Genomic DNA, 16,530 nt, shown 5'->3' with positions numbered 1-16,530 from the left:
GGGAGACAGCTTTCAACTAGCTTCTCAGGTATGGAAGTTAGTATGTAGCTCCAGTCTAAGGGAGGAATTCCTCGGAAGTCACTGGATTGAGCTTGGCAGCACAAGTCTTGTGGGCCTGCACCTTCCCCTTGCCTCTCACACCATCACCTCAAACTCCGGAATCTGGTCTCAACCTGGGCCTCACTCCTATGTGAAGACCGTGGTACCCACCTGGGCCTCATCAGGATATGGTTACTCTGTTCCTCACCTGGGCCTCACCGGGACCTGGTGACTCTGATTCCCACATGGCCCTCACCTGGAGCTGGTGACTGTGGTATCCATCTAGCCTCACCTGTACCTGGTGACTCCGGTCCCCACCTGGGCCGCACCTGGACATGTTTTCTCCGGTCCTCAGCCTGGCCTCACATGGACCTGGTGACTGTGGTCCCCACAGGGGCCTCACCTGGACCTTGTATCTGTGGTCCCCACCTGGGCCCCACCCATGCCTTGTGACTCTGATCCCCACCTTGTCCTCCCCTGGACCCAGTGGATCTTGTCCCCACCTGGGCATCATCTGTACCTGGTAACTGTGGTTCCCACATGGAATTCACCTGGACCTGATGACTGTGGTGTCCTTCTAACCTAACCTATATTTGGTCACTCCAGTCCCCAACTGGGCCTCAGCTGGACCTGGTGCCTCTGGTACTTAGCTTGGCCTCACCTCGACCGGGTGACCGTGTTCCCACCTGGGCCTCAACTGGACTTATGACTTTTGTCCCCACCTGGGCCTCACCCAGACCAGGTGACTCTGTTCCACCTGGGCCTCACCTGGACCTGTAAATCTGGTCCCCTCCTGGGTATCACCTGGACCTGGTGACTGTGGTCCTCACGTGTGCCTCACCTGGACCTCGTGACTCTTGTACCCCCCTGGGCATCATCGGGATATGGATACTCTGTTTTTCAACTGAGACTCTGGAACATTTAACTTTGGTCCTCACCTGGGACTCACCTGGACCTGGTGTCTCTGCTGTTCTTCTAGCCTCACCTGTACCTGGTGACTCCAGTCCCCTCCCCCCCCCGGGCCTCACCTGGATTTGGTGACTTTGGTCCTCAGCTTGGTTTCACCTGGACCTGGTGACTGTGGTCCCACCTGGGCCTCACCTGGACCTGCTGACTCTGGTTCCCACCTGGGCCTCACCTGTACCTGGTGATCTGGTTCTCACATGGACCACACCTGGACCTGGTGACCATGCTGTCCTTCTAGACTCACCTTTCACTGGTAACTCTGGTCTCCACCTGGGCCTCCCCTGGACCTGGTGAATCTGGTCCCCACCTGGTCCTCAAGTGGACCTGGTGACTCTGGTCCCAAGGTGGGCATCATTGGGATATGGTTATTGTGTTCCCCACCTGGGCCTCCCCTGGACCTGGTGATTCTGGTCTGCACCTGAGACTCACCTGGATCTGGTGACTGTGGTCCCCACCTGGGCCTCACTTGAACCTGGTGATTCTGATCCCCATCTGGGCCTCACCTGGCCCTGTTGACTCTGGTCCTCAACTGGGCATAATTGGGACCCGGTGACTGTGTTCCACAACTGGGCCTCACCTGAACCAGGTGACTCTGGTCCCCCTCTGGGTCTCACCCTGACCTGGTGACTGTGAAGCCTACTTTGGCCTGATTTGGACCTGCTGACTCTGGTTGCCACCTGCGCCTCACCTCGAACTGTTGGCTCTGGTTCTTTCAAGGGCCTCCCCTGTACCTGGTGATTCTGGTCCCCACCTGGGCCTCACCTGGATGTGGTGACTGTTGTCACCACCTGGGACTCACCTGGACCTGGTTACTGTGTTCCACACCTGGGCCTCACGTAGACCTGGTGACCATGGTCCCCACCTGGCTTCACACGGACCTGTTGCCTCTGGTCCCCACCTGGGCCTCACGTGTACCTGGTAACTCTGGTCCTCACCTGGGCCCCATCTGGACCTAGTGACTCTGGTCCCCACCTGGGCCTCACCTGGATCTGGTGACTCTGGTCCCCACCTGGACCTCTCCTGGACCTGGTGACTCTCTTTCCAACATGGACCTCACCTGGATCTGGTGACTCTAGTCCTCAGTTTGGCCTCACCTGGACCTGGTGACCCTGGTCCCCACTTTGAATTAACTCAGACCTGGTGAATCTCGCCCCCACCTAGGCCTCACCCAGACCTGGTGACTCTTGTCCCCAGCTATGCCTCAACTCAACCTGATGAATCTGGTCCTCATGTGGGCCTCACATGGACCTGGGACTCAGCTGGATATAGTGGCTCTGGTTCCCACATGGGGCTCACCTGATACTGATGACTGTGATCTCCTTCTATGCCTCACCAGGACCTGGTGATTCTGATCCCCATCTGGGCCTCGCATGGCCCTAGTGACTCTGATCCTGACCTAGGCATCATTGGGACCTGGATACTCTATTCCACACCTGGGCCTCACTTTGACCAGGGACCTCTGGTCCCACTCTGGGCCTCACCCTTAACTGGTTACTCTGGTCCCCCCAGGCATCACCTGGACTGGGACTCTGGTCCCCCTCTGGGCCTCACCCTTACCTGGTGACTCTGGTCCCCACTTGGGCTTCACTTGGACCTGGCGAATCTGGTCCTTACCTGGTCTTCACCCGGACCTGTTGACTCTGGTCAACACCTGGGGCTCACCTGGACTTGGTGAATCTTGTTGCCACCTGGGCTTCACCTGGACCTCGTGACTGTGGTCCCCACCGGGGCCTCACCTGGATCTGGTGGCTCTGGTTCCCATAAGGGGCTCTCCTGGACCTGGTTCCTGTGGTCTCCTTCTTGGCTTCACCTGGAACTCATGACTCTGATCCATATTTGGGCCTCACCTAGACCTGGTGACTCTGGTCCTTACCTGGGCATCATTGGGACCTGGTTACTCTCTACCACACCTGGGCCTCACCTGGACCTGGTGACTCTGGTCTCCCTCTGGACCTCACCCTGACCTGGTGACTGTGGTCCCACCTGGGCCTCACCTGGACCAGGTGACTGGTTCCCACATGGACCTCACCTGGACCTGGTGAATCTGGTCCTCACATGGGCATGATGGGACCTGGTTACTCAATTCCACATCAGGGCCTCACCTGGACCTAGTGACTCTGGGCCTCACCCTGATGTGGTGACTCTGGATGTCACCTAGACCGGGTGACTCTGGTCCCCCTCTGGGCCTCACCTGGAGCTGGGGACTCTGGTCCTCAACTGGGCCTCAACTGGACCTGGTGAATCTACTCCCCACTTGGGCCTCGTCTGGACCTTGTGACTCTGGTCCCACCTGGGCATCTTTGGGACATGGTTACTCTGTTCTCCACCTGGGACTCACCTGGACCTGATAACTCTGATCCACACTTTGGCCTCACCTGGCCCTGATGACTCTGGGCCCCACCTGGGCCTCGATCTGGACCTGGTGACTGTGGTCCCCACCTGGGTCTCACCTGGACCTGGTGACTCTCGTTCCCACATGAACCACACCTGGACCTGGTGACTGTGGTGTCCTTCTAGCCTCACATGTACCTGGTGACTCTGGTCCCCACCTGGGCCTCACTTGGACCTGGTGAATCTGGTCCTTCCTGGTCCTCACCGGACCTGGTGACTCTGGTCACCACCTGGGCCTCACCTGGACCTGGTGAATCTGGTCCCCACCTGGGCCTCACCCAGTTCTGGTGACTTTGGTCCCTACCTGGGCCTCACCTGGACCTGAGTGCTGTGGACTCCTTCTTGGCCTCACCTGGAACTGGTGACTCTGATCCTATCTGGGTCTCACCCAGACCTGGTGACTCTGGTCCTCACCTGGGCATCATTGGGACCTGGTTACTCTGTTCCACACCTGAGCCTCACCTGGACATGATGACTCTGAAACCCCTCTGGGCCTCACCCTGACCTGGTGACTCTGGTCCCTATCTGGATGTCACCTGGACCGGGTGATTCTGGTACCCCTCTGGGCCTCAACCGGACCTGGTGACTCTGGTCCTCAACTGGGCCTCACCTGGACTTGGTGAATATGCTCCCCACCTGGGCCTCATCTGGACCTGGTGACTCTGGTCCCCACCTGGGCATCATCGGGACATGGTTACTCTATTCCCCACTGGGACTCACCTGGACCTGGTAACTCTGGTCCTCGCTTTGGCCTCTTCTGTACCTGGTGACTCTGGCCCCACCTGGGCCTCACCTGGAACTGGTGACTCTGATCCTCAGCATGGCCTCACCTGACCTGGTGACTGTGGTTCCCACCAGGACCTCACCTGGACCTCATGTCTTTGGTCCCCACCTGGGCCTCACCTGGACCTGGTGTCTCTGGTATCCACCTGGGTAGCATCAGGACATGGTTACACTGTTCCCTAACTGGGACCCACCTGGACCTGTTAACTCTGGTCTTCACCTGGGCCACACCTGGACATGGTGACACTGGTTCCCACCTGGGTCTCACCTGGACCTGGTGAATCTAGTCCCCACCTGGGCCTCACCTGTATCTAGTGACTCTCATTCCCACATGGACCTCACATGGACCTGGTGACTGTAGTGTTTCTAGCTTCTCATGTACCTGGTGACTCTGGTCCCCACCAGAGCCTCACCTGGACCTGGTGAGTGTGGTTGCCACCTGCACCTCACCTGGACCTGGTGATTCTGGTCCCCACCGGAGCCTCACCCATACCTGGTTACTTAGGGCCCCACGTGGGCCTCACTTGGACCTGGTGAATCTGGTCCTTACCTGGTCCTCACCCGGACCTGGTGACTCTGGTCACCATCTGTGCCTCACCTGGCCCTGGTGACTCTGGTCTCCACCTGGACATGGTGACTGTGGTCCCCACCTGAGCCTCACCTGGACCTGATGACTCTGATCCCCACCTCAGCCTCACCTGAGTCTTACCGGGACCTGGTGACTCTGGTCCTCAGCTTGGCCTCACCTGGATCTGGTAACTGGTCCCCACCTGGGCCTCACCTGGACCTGGTGTCTCTGATACCTATCTAGGCATCATTGGGACAGGGTTTCTCTGTTCCCCACCTGGGACACACCTGGATCTGTTAACTTTGGTCCTCACCTGGCCTCACCTGTACCTGGTGACTCTGGTTCCCACATGGACCTCACCTGGACCTTGTGTCTCTCGTTTCCTTCTAGGCTCATCTGTACCTGGTGACTCCGGTCCCCACCTGGGCCTCACCTGGAACTGGTGACTCTGGTCCTCTGCTTGGCCTTACCTGGACCTGGTGACTGTGTTCCCCACCTGTGCCTCACCTGGATCTGGTGACTGTGTTCCCCACCTGGGCCTCACCCAGACCTGGTGAATCTGTTTCCCACCTGGGCTCACCTGGACCTGGTGACTCTGGTCCCGTCCTGGGCCTCATCTGGATCTGGTTTCTGTGGTCCCCAAATGGGCCTCACCTGGATCTGGTGGCTCTAGTTCCCACATCAGGTTCACCTGGACATGGTGACTGTGGTCCCCTTCTTGGCCTCACCTGAACCTGGTGACTCTGATCACCATCTGGGCCACACCTTGACTTGGTGGCTCTGGTCCTCACCTGGGTGTCATTGGGACCTGGTTAATCTGTTCCACACATGGGCCTCACCTGGACCAGGGGATTCTGGTCCCCTTCTGGTCCCCTCCTTGACCTGGTGACTCTGATCCACTCCTGGGCCTCACCTGGACCGGGTGGCTCTGGTTCACAGATGGACTTCACCTGGAGCTGGTACCTGTGGTGTCCTTCTGGCCTCACCTGGACCTGGTGACTCTGGTCCCCATCTGGGCCTCACCTGGCCCTGGTGACACTGGTCCTCAGCTTGGCCTCACCTGGACCTGCTGAGTGTGGTTGCCACCTGGAGCTCACCTGGACCTGGTGACTCTGGTCCCCACTGGGGCCTCACCCGGACCTGGTGAATCTGGTCCTTAACTGTTCCTTACCCATACCTGGTGACTCTGGTCACCACCTGGGCCTCACCTGGTCTTGGTGGATCTGGTCCCCACCTGGGCTTCACCCGGACCTGGTGACTGTGGTCCCCAACTGGGCCTCAAATGGACCTGGTGGCTCTGGTTCCCGCATGGGGCTCACCTGGACCTGGGTCCTGTGGTCTCCTTCTAGGCCTCACCTGGACCTGGTGACTCTGATCCTCATCTGGGCCTCACCTGTACCTGGTGACTCTGGCCCCCTCTTGTGCCTCAGATGGACCTGTTGACTCTGGTCCTATTTTGCCTCACCTGGACCTGGAGACTGTGTCCCCACCTGGGCCTCACCCAGACCTTGTGACTTTGGTCCCCACCTGGGCCTTACCTGGAGTTGGTGAATCTGGTCCCCACCTGGGATTCACCTGGACCTGGTGAATCTGGTTGCCACCTGGGCCTCACCTGGTCCTGGTGCCTCTGGGTTCCACCTGGGCCTCAACCTGGACCTGGTCTTTTTGGTCCCCACCTGAGCCTCATCTGGTCCTGGTGGCTCTGGGTCCCACATGGGGCTCACCTGTACCTGGTGACTGCGGTCCTCACGTGGTCCTCACCCAGACCTGGTGACTGGTATGTGAGGAGTCTGCTCCAGATTCCCCTCTCCCTCCACCCCTCCCCACTGCACCCTCTCTCAAGTAAATCTTCTGAAAATTAACATCAAGACATGTGAGCATCCTTATCCCCTCTTCAGAGGTGTCTTCATATGTATAATGACCATTTTAATGCCTTTCATGGACCCACCGTGAGTCCCATCAGAAACCCCTTTTCTTTGATATTATTGAAGTACAGTCAACACACAATGTTACAGTAGTTTCAGGGCTACAACTTAGTGATTTGACAATTCTGTGCATACTCAGATCTCCCCACGAGAAGTGTCATCACCATCTGTCCCCATACAAAGTTGTCACAATAGTACTGACTCTATTGCCTAGGCTGTACTTTCTAAATATCTGTGACTTATTTATTTGAGAACCAGATGCTTATAGCTCTTGATATTCTTCATCTATTTTGCCCATCTCCCACCTGCGTCTCCTCTGGCTATCAGTCACCATGATCCATCACATTAACAAGAGAAAGGATATGGGGCAGCCTGGGTGGCTCAGCGGTTTAGCGCCTGCCTTGGGCCCAGGGCGTGATCCTGGATTCCTAGGATTCAGTCCCACATCGGGTTCCCTACATGGAGCCTGCTTCTCCCTCTGTCTATGTCTCTGACTGTGTCTCTGCCTCTCTCTCTCTCTCTCTCTTGCTCTCTCGCTCTCTCTCATGGGTAAATAAATAAAATCTTAAAAACAAAAACAAGAGAAAGGACAAAGGCATATGATCCTCTCAAGAGTTGAAGAAAAAGCATTTGACAAAATACAACATAAAAAGCATAGTGGGTTTTTTAATTTTTTTTTTTTTTTGGCATAGTGGGTTTTGAGGATAAGTATATCAACAGAATAAAGGCCATGTAGGAAGGCCCGCAGCTGACATCATCCTCAAGGGTGAAAACTTGAAATCGTCTCCCCTAAGAGCAGGGGACAAGCCAGGGAAGTCCCCTCTCAGCACTGGAAGTCCTACCATAGTTAACAGACAGGAAACAGAAAAGGTTCCACACCTGTAAGGAGGACGTCAAACTGTCCCTATTTGCTGAAGATGTGGCATTAGAAACAGGAAACCTGAGAGACTCCACCAAAAACTGTTAGAACTAATGAGTGAATTCAGTAAAGTTGTGGGACACAAAATGAACAGAGATCAGTAGCCTTGCTGTGTCCCGACAATGAGCACTCAGAAAGGAAATTCAGGACATGACTCCCTTATCAGGAGCATCAAAAAGAACAAAATAATTAGACTGAACCAAGGGAGTGCAAGACTTGTACACTGAAAATTACAAGACTTTGGGAGGACATCCTGGGCTCGTGGGGTCGGAGCCTTCATCTTGTTAAAATGTCCACAGTTCCAGAAGCCACCCGCAGTTCCAATGTCATTCCTATCAAAACCATGGTGGCCTACTTTAGAAATAGAGCACTCCTAACATTCGTCCGCCCCCACAAATTTGCTGGACAGCAAATCAGTATAGGAGAAGCAGGACACAGCTGGACGCAGCACTTTCCTATTTCAAACGATGTCACAGAGACACAGGATAAAGCAGTGTGGTTCTCGGGCCCCCGGCTGGCTCCGTTGGTTAAGCATCCGACTCCTGACCTCACCCTTGGTCTTGATCTCAGGGTCATGAGTTCTAGCCCTGTGCTGGGCTGTGGACGAGGCATGGAGCCTACTTAAACAAACCAAACCCACCGGGGTGTGGTTCTGACATAAGCTGAAGGAGCAGAATGGAGAGCCTGGAAGAAAATGCACTCTGATACAGTCAACTGATTTTTTAAACTTAATTTAATTTAAACCCAATTAATTAACAGTATAGTGTATTAAACTTTCAGAGGTAGAAGTCAGGGATTCACCAGTTGGAGATAACACCAGTGCTCATGATATCTCGTGCCCTCCTTCATGCCCGTCTACCAGTTACCCTGTGCCTCCACTCCCCTCCCCTCCAGCGACCCTCAGTTTGTTTCCTGTGATTGAGTCTCTTTTTCCTCCATCTCTGTTTTCATCTTATTTGTTTTTCCTTCCCTTCACAGATGTCCATCTGCTTTGCTTCTTTAATTTCACCTATGAATGACACCATACGGTCATTTTCTTTCCTGACTGACTTATTTCACTTAACATGATCCCTCTAGTTCTATCCACATCATTGCAAATGGCAAGATTTCCTTCTCTTTGATAGCTGAGTAACATTCCTATCATCTATCTATCTATCTATCTATCTATCTATCATCTATTACCATCATCTATCTCCCATCCTCTTTATCCATCATCTGCCCGAGGGCACCGAGGCTCCTCCCACAGTGTGGCTACTGTGGACCCGGCTGCTGTGGACATTGGGGTGCAGGTGTCCCCGAGTCTCACTGCATCTGTATCTTTGGAGTGAGCTCCAGGCCGTGCACCTGCTGGTCGCAGGGCGGCTCTATCGGCAACTTCCTGAGGAGCCTCCGCACTGTTTCCAGGGCGGCTGCACCAGCCCGCGGTCTGCCCACAGTGGAAGAGGGTTGAGTGAGTTTTGCAGGACGTGGTAAAAGTCTGGTCCACATTTCATTTCGCGTCCTGTGGGCTCCAATTCATTGTCCTTAAGTATTTCTGGGGAAGCTGGGTGTTGGGCTCCTTTTCAGTGAGACGTTTCCGAAGCTCACAGGCCTCAGCTGGAGCCTGGAAGGAGGCAGGTGCAGCCCCGGGAGCAGGGACGCCGCCTCCTGCACGGCCTCCTGCAGTGCCTGAGCGTCCCGCAGGGGGCGCCCGAGCCCAAACCCCGCCCAGGGGGCGCGCATTGGCAGTAGGCCTCGACCGCCTGCACTAACAGGAGCCAGCCTGTGCTGGGGAGGCCTGAGGAGGACGTGGGGAGCGTCCACGCTGATGAGCCCCAGCCTCCTCAGGACCCGCGGGGAGGCTTCAGGAAGATGTGGGCCCGCATCCACGCTGACAGGAGCCCCTGGGCCTCCTCAGGACCCGCGGGGAGGCTTCAGGAAGATGTGGCACCGCGTCCACTCTGACAGGAGCTCCCGGCCTCCTCAGAACCCGCCGTGAGGCTTCGGGAGGACGTGGGGCCACGTCCACACAACAGGACGCTGACCTCCTCAGGACCCCCGGTGTAGACTTCGGAAAATATGGGGATGCGTCCGTGCGGACAGAAGACCCCAGCCTTGTCAGGGCCCGTGGTGAGGCCTAAGAAAGATGTGGGGACCGCATCCACACTGACAGGAGCCCCCAGCCTCCTCAGGTCTTATGGTGAGGCTTGAGGAAAATGTGGGGCCACGTCAACACTGACAGGACCCCCGTCCTCCTCAGGACCTGCACTTTGGCTTCGGGACATATGGGGCTGCGTCTATGCTGACAGGAGCCCACAGCCTCCTCAGGACCCGCGGTGAGTTTTCGGGGGGACATGGGGCCATGTCCAGGCTGACAAGAGCCCCCGGCCTCCTGAGGACCTGCTGTGAGGCTTCCAGAGGATGTGAGGCATAGTCCACAGTGACAGTAGCCCCCGTCGTCCTCAGAACCCGCTGACTATGACTCAGGAACACATGGGGCCACGTCCGCACTCACAGGAGCCCGGCTTCCTCAGGACCCCCTGGAGGACTCTGGAGGCGCCGTTGGGGGCCACATCCACATCAGAAGGGACTACTCAGAACCACAGGGTAAGTGAATGGGTAGAATTAATGGTAGGGTCATGGGAGGGGAGGCAGTTGGTGGTTAGAGTTAGGTTAGATGTTAGGGGTTAGTGATTATGCTTATGGTTATGGATTAGAGGTTAGGGTGAGGGATAAGGGTAAGGGTCAGTGGTTAGGAGTTAGGATGGGGGTTAGGGATTAGGGAAAGGGGTTAGGGTTAGGGTTAGGGACAGGATTTAGAGTTAGGGTTAGGGTTTAGGCTTTAGGGATTAGGGCTGGAGGTTAGGAGTTGGGGTTAGGGTTATGGTTAGAGTTAGGGTTGGGCTTAGGTTTGCAGTTAGGGTTAGGGGTTAGGGTGTGAGTTAGGGTTAGGGGTTAGGGTTAAAGTTAGGGCTAGGTTTAGGGTTAGGGCGAGGGTTAGGGTTAGGATAGGGGTTAGGGCTAGGTTTAGGGTTAGTGTTTGGTTAGGGGTTAGGGTTAGGGTCAGGTCAGGGTCAGGGTCAGGGTATGGTTTTGGAAAAGAGTAAGAGATAGGGTTAGGGAGTGGGTTAGGGGTTAGTTTTAGGGTACGGGTTAGGGTACAGTTTGGGGTATGAGATAGGGTTAGTATTAGAGGGTTATGGTTAGATTTTATTTATTTAGGTCTTTTCTCTTTTCTCGTTGATAAGGCTGGCTAGGGCTTGATTCATTTTATTAATTATTTTGAAGAACCAGCTCTTAGTTTCGTTATTCCATTCTACTGTTTTGTTGTTTCTGTATTGTTTATTTCTGCTCTCATCTTTATTTTTTCCCTTCTTCTGTAGGCTTTAGGCTTTGTTTGCTATTCCTTTTCCAGGTCCTTTAGGTGTAAGGTTAGGTTGTGTATTGGAGACTTCTTGTTTCTTGAGGTGGGCCTGTGTTGCAATGTACTTCCCTCTTAGGACTGCCTTTGCTACATCCTAGAGGTTTGGAGAAACATGTTTTCATTTTCATTTGTTTTAAATTTCCTCTTTAATTTCCTGGTTGCTCCATTCATTCTCTAGTAGGATGTTCATAATCTCCACATATTTTTGGTCTGTCCAAATTTTTTCTTGCTGTTGACTTCGAGTTTCAGAGCGTCGTGATCCAAAAATGTACAGGGTATGATATCAACCTTCTTGTACCTGTTGTACCTGTTGAGGGCTGATTTGTGGCCCATGATATGATCTGTTCTGGAGAATGTCCCATGTGCACTTGCAAGGAATGTGTATTCTGCTTTAGGATGAAATGTTCTGACTATATCTGTTGAGTCCCTGTGGTCCAGTGTGTCAAGGCTATTGTTCCCCTGTTGATTTTCTGCATAGATGATCGGTCCATTGCCATAAGTGGGTGTTAAAATCCCCTGTTATTGTATTATTATCAGTGAGTTCCTGTATGTTTGTTGTTAATTGGTTTCTATATTTAGGTACTCCCATGTTGGCAGCATAAATATTTAGTTGTTTGATCTTGATAGTCTTTTTAATTATGAAATAATGCCCTTCTTCATCTCTTCTTACAGTATTTGTTCTTTTTTTTTAATTTAAATATTTTATTTATTTCTTCATGAGAGATACACAGAGAAGCAGAGGCAGAAACATAGGCAGAGGGAGAGGCAGGCTCCCCAAAGGGAAGCTGATGTGGGACTCGATCTTGGGATCCCAGGATCACACCCTGAGCCAAAGGCAGATGCTCAACCACTGAGCCACCAGGTGTCCCCCAGGGTTTGGTTTCAAATCTAGTTTGTCTGATATAAGTATGGGTCCTCCAGCTTTCTCTTGATGTCCATTAGTGTAATAGATGATTTTCCATCTCCTGACTTTCAATCTGCTGGTGTCTATAGGTCTAAGGTGAGCATCTTGTAGGCAGCATACAGATGGATCTTGTTTTTTAAGTAAAGATTTTATTTATGAGAAAGAGAGAGAGAGAGGCAGAAAATTAGGCAGAGAGAGAAGCAGGCTCCCCACCAGGAGCCCAATATGGGACTCAATCCCAGACTCCAGGATCACACCCTGAGTCAAAGGCAGAGGCTCAACCCCTGAGCCACCCAGGCATCCCGGATCATGTTTTTTTAAGCCACTCTGATACCCTATATCTTTTGATTGGAGCATTTCGTCTATCAGCATTCAGAGTGATTATTGAAAGATATGAACTTAGTGCCTTTGTGTTACCGGTAGAGTTGGTGTTTCTGGTGACGTCCTCTGGTCCTTTCTAGTCTTTGTTGCTTTGGTCTCTTTTTTTCCCCCACTAGAAGAGTCCCTCTTAAAATTCCTTACTGGACTGGTTTAGTGGTCATGAACTCCTTTATTTTTTGCCTGTCTGGGAAACTCTTTATCTCTCCTTCTATCCTGAATGACACCCTTGCTGAAGAAAGAATTCTTACAAATTGAACTCCAATAAAAAAAATTTTTAAAAACATAAAATAAATTTTTGCAATTATGATTGAGGAAAATGGAATTTTATGTTCAGAAATTTTTAATTTCTTCCTAGGGAGATTAAATAAATTTTGATGATTGTTCTTAAAAAAACAAAAGAAAGAATTCTTGGCTGCATACTTTTCCCATTCAGCATATTGAAGATTTCCTTCACTTCCTTCTGGCTTGCCAAGTTTGTGGACAGATCTGCTGCAAACTGATTCATCCTCCCTTGTAGGTTAAGGACTACCCACCCCCCCAAGCCCCACCTCTGCTGCTTTCAGGATTCTTTTCTTGTCTGTGTATTTTGTGACTTTGACTCTGATGTGCCTGGGTGATGGTCAGCTTCTGTTGAATTTATTGGGAGTTCTCTGTGCTCTCGATTTCAGTGTCCGTATCCTTCCCCAGGTTAGAGAAATTTACATAATTTCTTCAAATAAAACTGCCCCCCCCAAAAAAAACTTCTGCCCCCTTTTCTCTCTCTTCATCTCTGAGTCTCCTATGATATGAATGTTATTGTTTTAATAAGTGGCTGAGTTCCCTAAGTCTGCCTCTGTGGTCCATAACCTTTCTTGTTTTTAAGGCTTCCACTTGGGACTGCATCTCAGTTATAGCATTTTTAACGTTGGCCTGACTAGATTTTAGTTCTTTTATTTCTACAGTAAGGGATTCTCATTTTCTTCTGTGCTCTTTTTCCAGCCCAGCTGCTATCTTTATAATCATTGTTTTAAACTCTAGTTAGACATCATATATGTGTATTGATGAACTTCCTGGCTGTGAGTACTACCTCATGTTATTTTATGGAGGTGAATTTCTCCATCTTATTATTTTTTCCAGAAAAGAAAGGAGGAAGAAAAAGAAAAACCAAGAAAAACAGTAACAACTGCCCTCCCAAAAAAACACCAGATTCTGTGTTTATTTTGGCCTGCTTGTTAAAAGATTCTAAATCCCAAAATAAGAAACACAATTAAAGTACCATGAAAGTAAACAAAAATAAGAAATATATAAGGTACATACATAAAAATTAAAGCAATTAATAAAAAAAATCAAAAAAAAATAAATGAAAATGAAGCACAAAGTACAAAGGAAGCTAGACTCTACTTTCCCAGCAGAGCTGAAGCTCTGCAGCCTCTGTGGTCCGACCACTTGGTGGCAGCGAGTGGTCTGTGCGGGGTCTGGGGACGGGCCCATGGCGCTGATTGTCAGGTGCACATCTGCCTGGGAGATGCACCTGCGGGGTCAGAGGCGGGGTGGGCGTCAGCGCCTCTGGCCTCCAGTGGGCGGCGCTGTGCTGCTCCCTGAGACTCGGCGCTGATGAGAGGGATGCGGGTGGGTTCGCTGGGTCCTCTGGCTCTGGGGCTGAGCATCCCGCCCCCCAGTCTGCAGGGGCCTCCACAGAAGAGCCCCCAAGCCCCCGGGTCTCCGCCGCTTCTCTCAGAACCCTGCGTTCACTCTGCCTGCGTCCGAGCTTCTTTTGGTTTTGTTTTTTTATCTCAGACTGTTGTGCCCAAGATTGCGAATCCGAGAAACCACCAAGGAGCTGACACCGATGCAAACACACGAAGGTTTGTTTACAAGCTGGAGCTTGTGTCCAAGTATACCCGACACAGCGGAGCAGGGACTTGGACCCCGAGGTGGGTTCTAGCTGAGTTTTATGGGCTGGTCTAGGGGACCTCCAGAAGTGGGGGGAGGAATTTCTCAAGTTCTGTTTACATTCTGATATGGGGCTTTCAAGGGCATTGAGCTCTGTTCTCATTCTAATATGGGGCTTTCTGGGACCTTAAGCTGTAAGCTGGGTTTTTTTTTTTTTTTTCCTGTAACTGAAGTAATGTAAATTTTAGCTCTTATTCACAGGGGCCTGGGATGGCAGTACTTGTGCTAACACTGAACTTAAAGTGGAATGGCCTTAATTTTCTCAGCCTCCACACAGACAAGTGACTGAATTTTAAAACTCCAAATTTTAGGGGCTGCCCTGGTGGAGACCTGTGCTCTTCCTGCCCAGGAGGGTGTCCTCCCACTCCTGGCCTTTGCTGGCCTGTCCCAGGAATGCGGCCCCGTGACTGCATAGGGGTTTGCAGCTTATGGCCACACAGGGCAGACAGCTGGCCCTAGTCCCGCTGCTCTCAGCCGAGTTCCCACGCCTGTGCCTGGGAAAAGTTGGCGCCACCGTCCTTGGGACCCCTGGGATCCTGAGCCAACCCTGTCACTCCAGGGGCTGCCCCCCACTTCTCCACCTGAACACCTTAAGGCTGGTGTGTCCCCCACTCTAGCAGACTTCTGAAAGTTCAGATTTTGTGCTCTGCTGCTTATAATATTATGTGTAGACCCGTCAGCTGGCTCCCTGCCCTTGTGGGATCCGGGGCTGTGTCTCCCCAATATCAACTGATTGATGTTTTTTAAGAATTTATTTTTCTGTAATCTCTACACCCAACATGGGGCTTGAACTTGCTACCCCAAGAAATTAAAAAACTTCCTTAAAAGTGTTTGTAAAATATCAATTAAACTTCGGATTGGTCTTTGGATCCAGAAGGAGAACTTTGATGCCTCCACAGAGCATGTTGGTAGACTACAGGGCTTGTCGCTGGGGAGCGACTGTCAGCCCAGGATCACATATCTCTTGATTTCCAATGAGAGGGCTTCATGTCGGGGTGTTCTTTTGAAGAGACAAATGAGTCAAAGGGAGCAGCATGTGGGGTCTTTAACCTGGACCCGAACCCTGACCCTAAACACCTTATCCCGAACCCAAAACCTAACACTAACCCTAACCCGAACCCGAACCCTAACCCCAAACGGAACATGAACCCTCACCCGACCCTAACTTTCCCGAACCTGAAGCTGAACCCAAAACTGAACCCTAACCCTAACCCTACCCCTAAACCATAACCCTTATCTGTAAGCTTAGCAGTAACCGTTACACTCACACTAAACCCTAATCCTAACCCTAATCCTAACCCTACCCCTAACCTTAACCCAAATGCTACACCGCAAATCTAACCCTAACCCCAACCCGAAGCCTAACACTAACATTAAGCATAGTTCCATTTGGAACTTAGGTGTGACATTCCATTGTGTTGGATGTATCGTGTTGGTCAAAACACATCACGAAACACCTTGAGGTGACACAGGGATATTTATGCCACAGGTCATTATTGCTGGGAGCCATTGTGAAGGCTGCAACCCCCAGAGCCCAGAAGGAGGCACCTCGGTCTCATTCAAAATAGAACAGGATACAATTGGACTGTTTGACTACAGAAGATGACCATGGCTGCATCTTGTAGCATTCCCACCCCATCATGCTGCCCCCATTGAAATGAGGCCAGAGGTAAAGTGACCATTGTGATATTACATTGCTGGTACCCAGGCCACTTTCAAGTGGTACCCCATGCCACATCTCACCCCTTCATGTCAATGCACCATCCTTAAAATTGCGCCTCAGATACACAGGGCACCAGCTCACGTGCATTACAAATATCATCCATAGACCCCTGATGATGTCCCTAGGAAGGAGATTCTGCCTCTTCTATCACCGTGCAGGGTGGGAACCTGGGGACTATGTGAGAGACATGGTGGGTTAGATAGGTCACAGATCTGGGAAAGCAAGCACAGAAAGAAAGGTCTGAAATCAGCTCCGTCTCCAGAAAAGTAGGACCTTCCTTGCATTTTCAGAGAGTTGTGGCTATGGCATTTTTGGCTCCTGATGTACAGTGAAGGAGATGGCATGGGGTAAGCAGTCATCTGCCAAGAAGGGGCTCTGGATAGGTCTGACTGAAGGGAGGTGCCCAAGCGCTGGAATCTTGAAAAAGTGACGTCACTTCCTTGGGGACAATTGTGTAACGGATTTAGAACTCTGGTAACCAGGAAGCTGCATTGAACAATGTCCCTCTTTCCAGCTCACTTAACTGGAGCCAGTCAAGAGAACAAGATGTTCTGTTGCTGTTGCCCTTCTTTCAGTGGCTCTGGGCTTCAGAGAGT

The 16,530-nt window shown here is 51.9% G+C and overlaps 1 long non-coding RNA gene across 1 annotated transcript in view; it reads left to right on the top strand.

Moving 5' to 3' along the window:
- Positions 1-16,148, top strand: part of LOC125755193 (uncharacterized) — a 33,976-nt gene extending 17,828 nt beyond the window's left edge. The window contains exons 2-4 of the long non-coding RNA XR_007411041.1: positions 5,138-10,177; positions 14,056-14,192; positions 15,701-16,148. This is a non-coding gene — a long non-coding RNA (uncharacterized LOC125755193). The remainder of the gene's footprint in view (positions 1-5,137; positions 10,178-14,055; positions 14,193-15,700) is intronic.
- The last annotated feature ends 382 nt before the right edge of the window (positions 16,149-16,530 follow it).

This window comes from Canis lupus, chromosome 6 (genome assembly GCF_003254725.2).
Source record: "Canis lupus dingo isolate Sandy chromosome 6, ASM325472v2, whole genome shotgun sequence".
Taxonomy (NCBI): Eukaryota; Metazoa; Chordata; class Mammalia; order Carnivora; family Canidae; genus Canis; species Canis lupus.
Note: the sequence above shows the minus strand (reverse complement) of the source record. Positions and strands in the feature narration are given on the sequence as shown.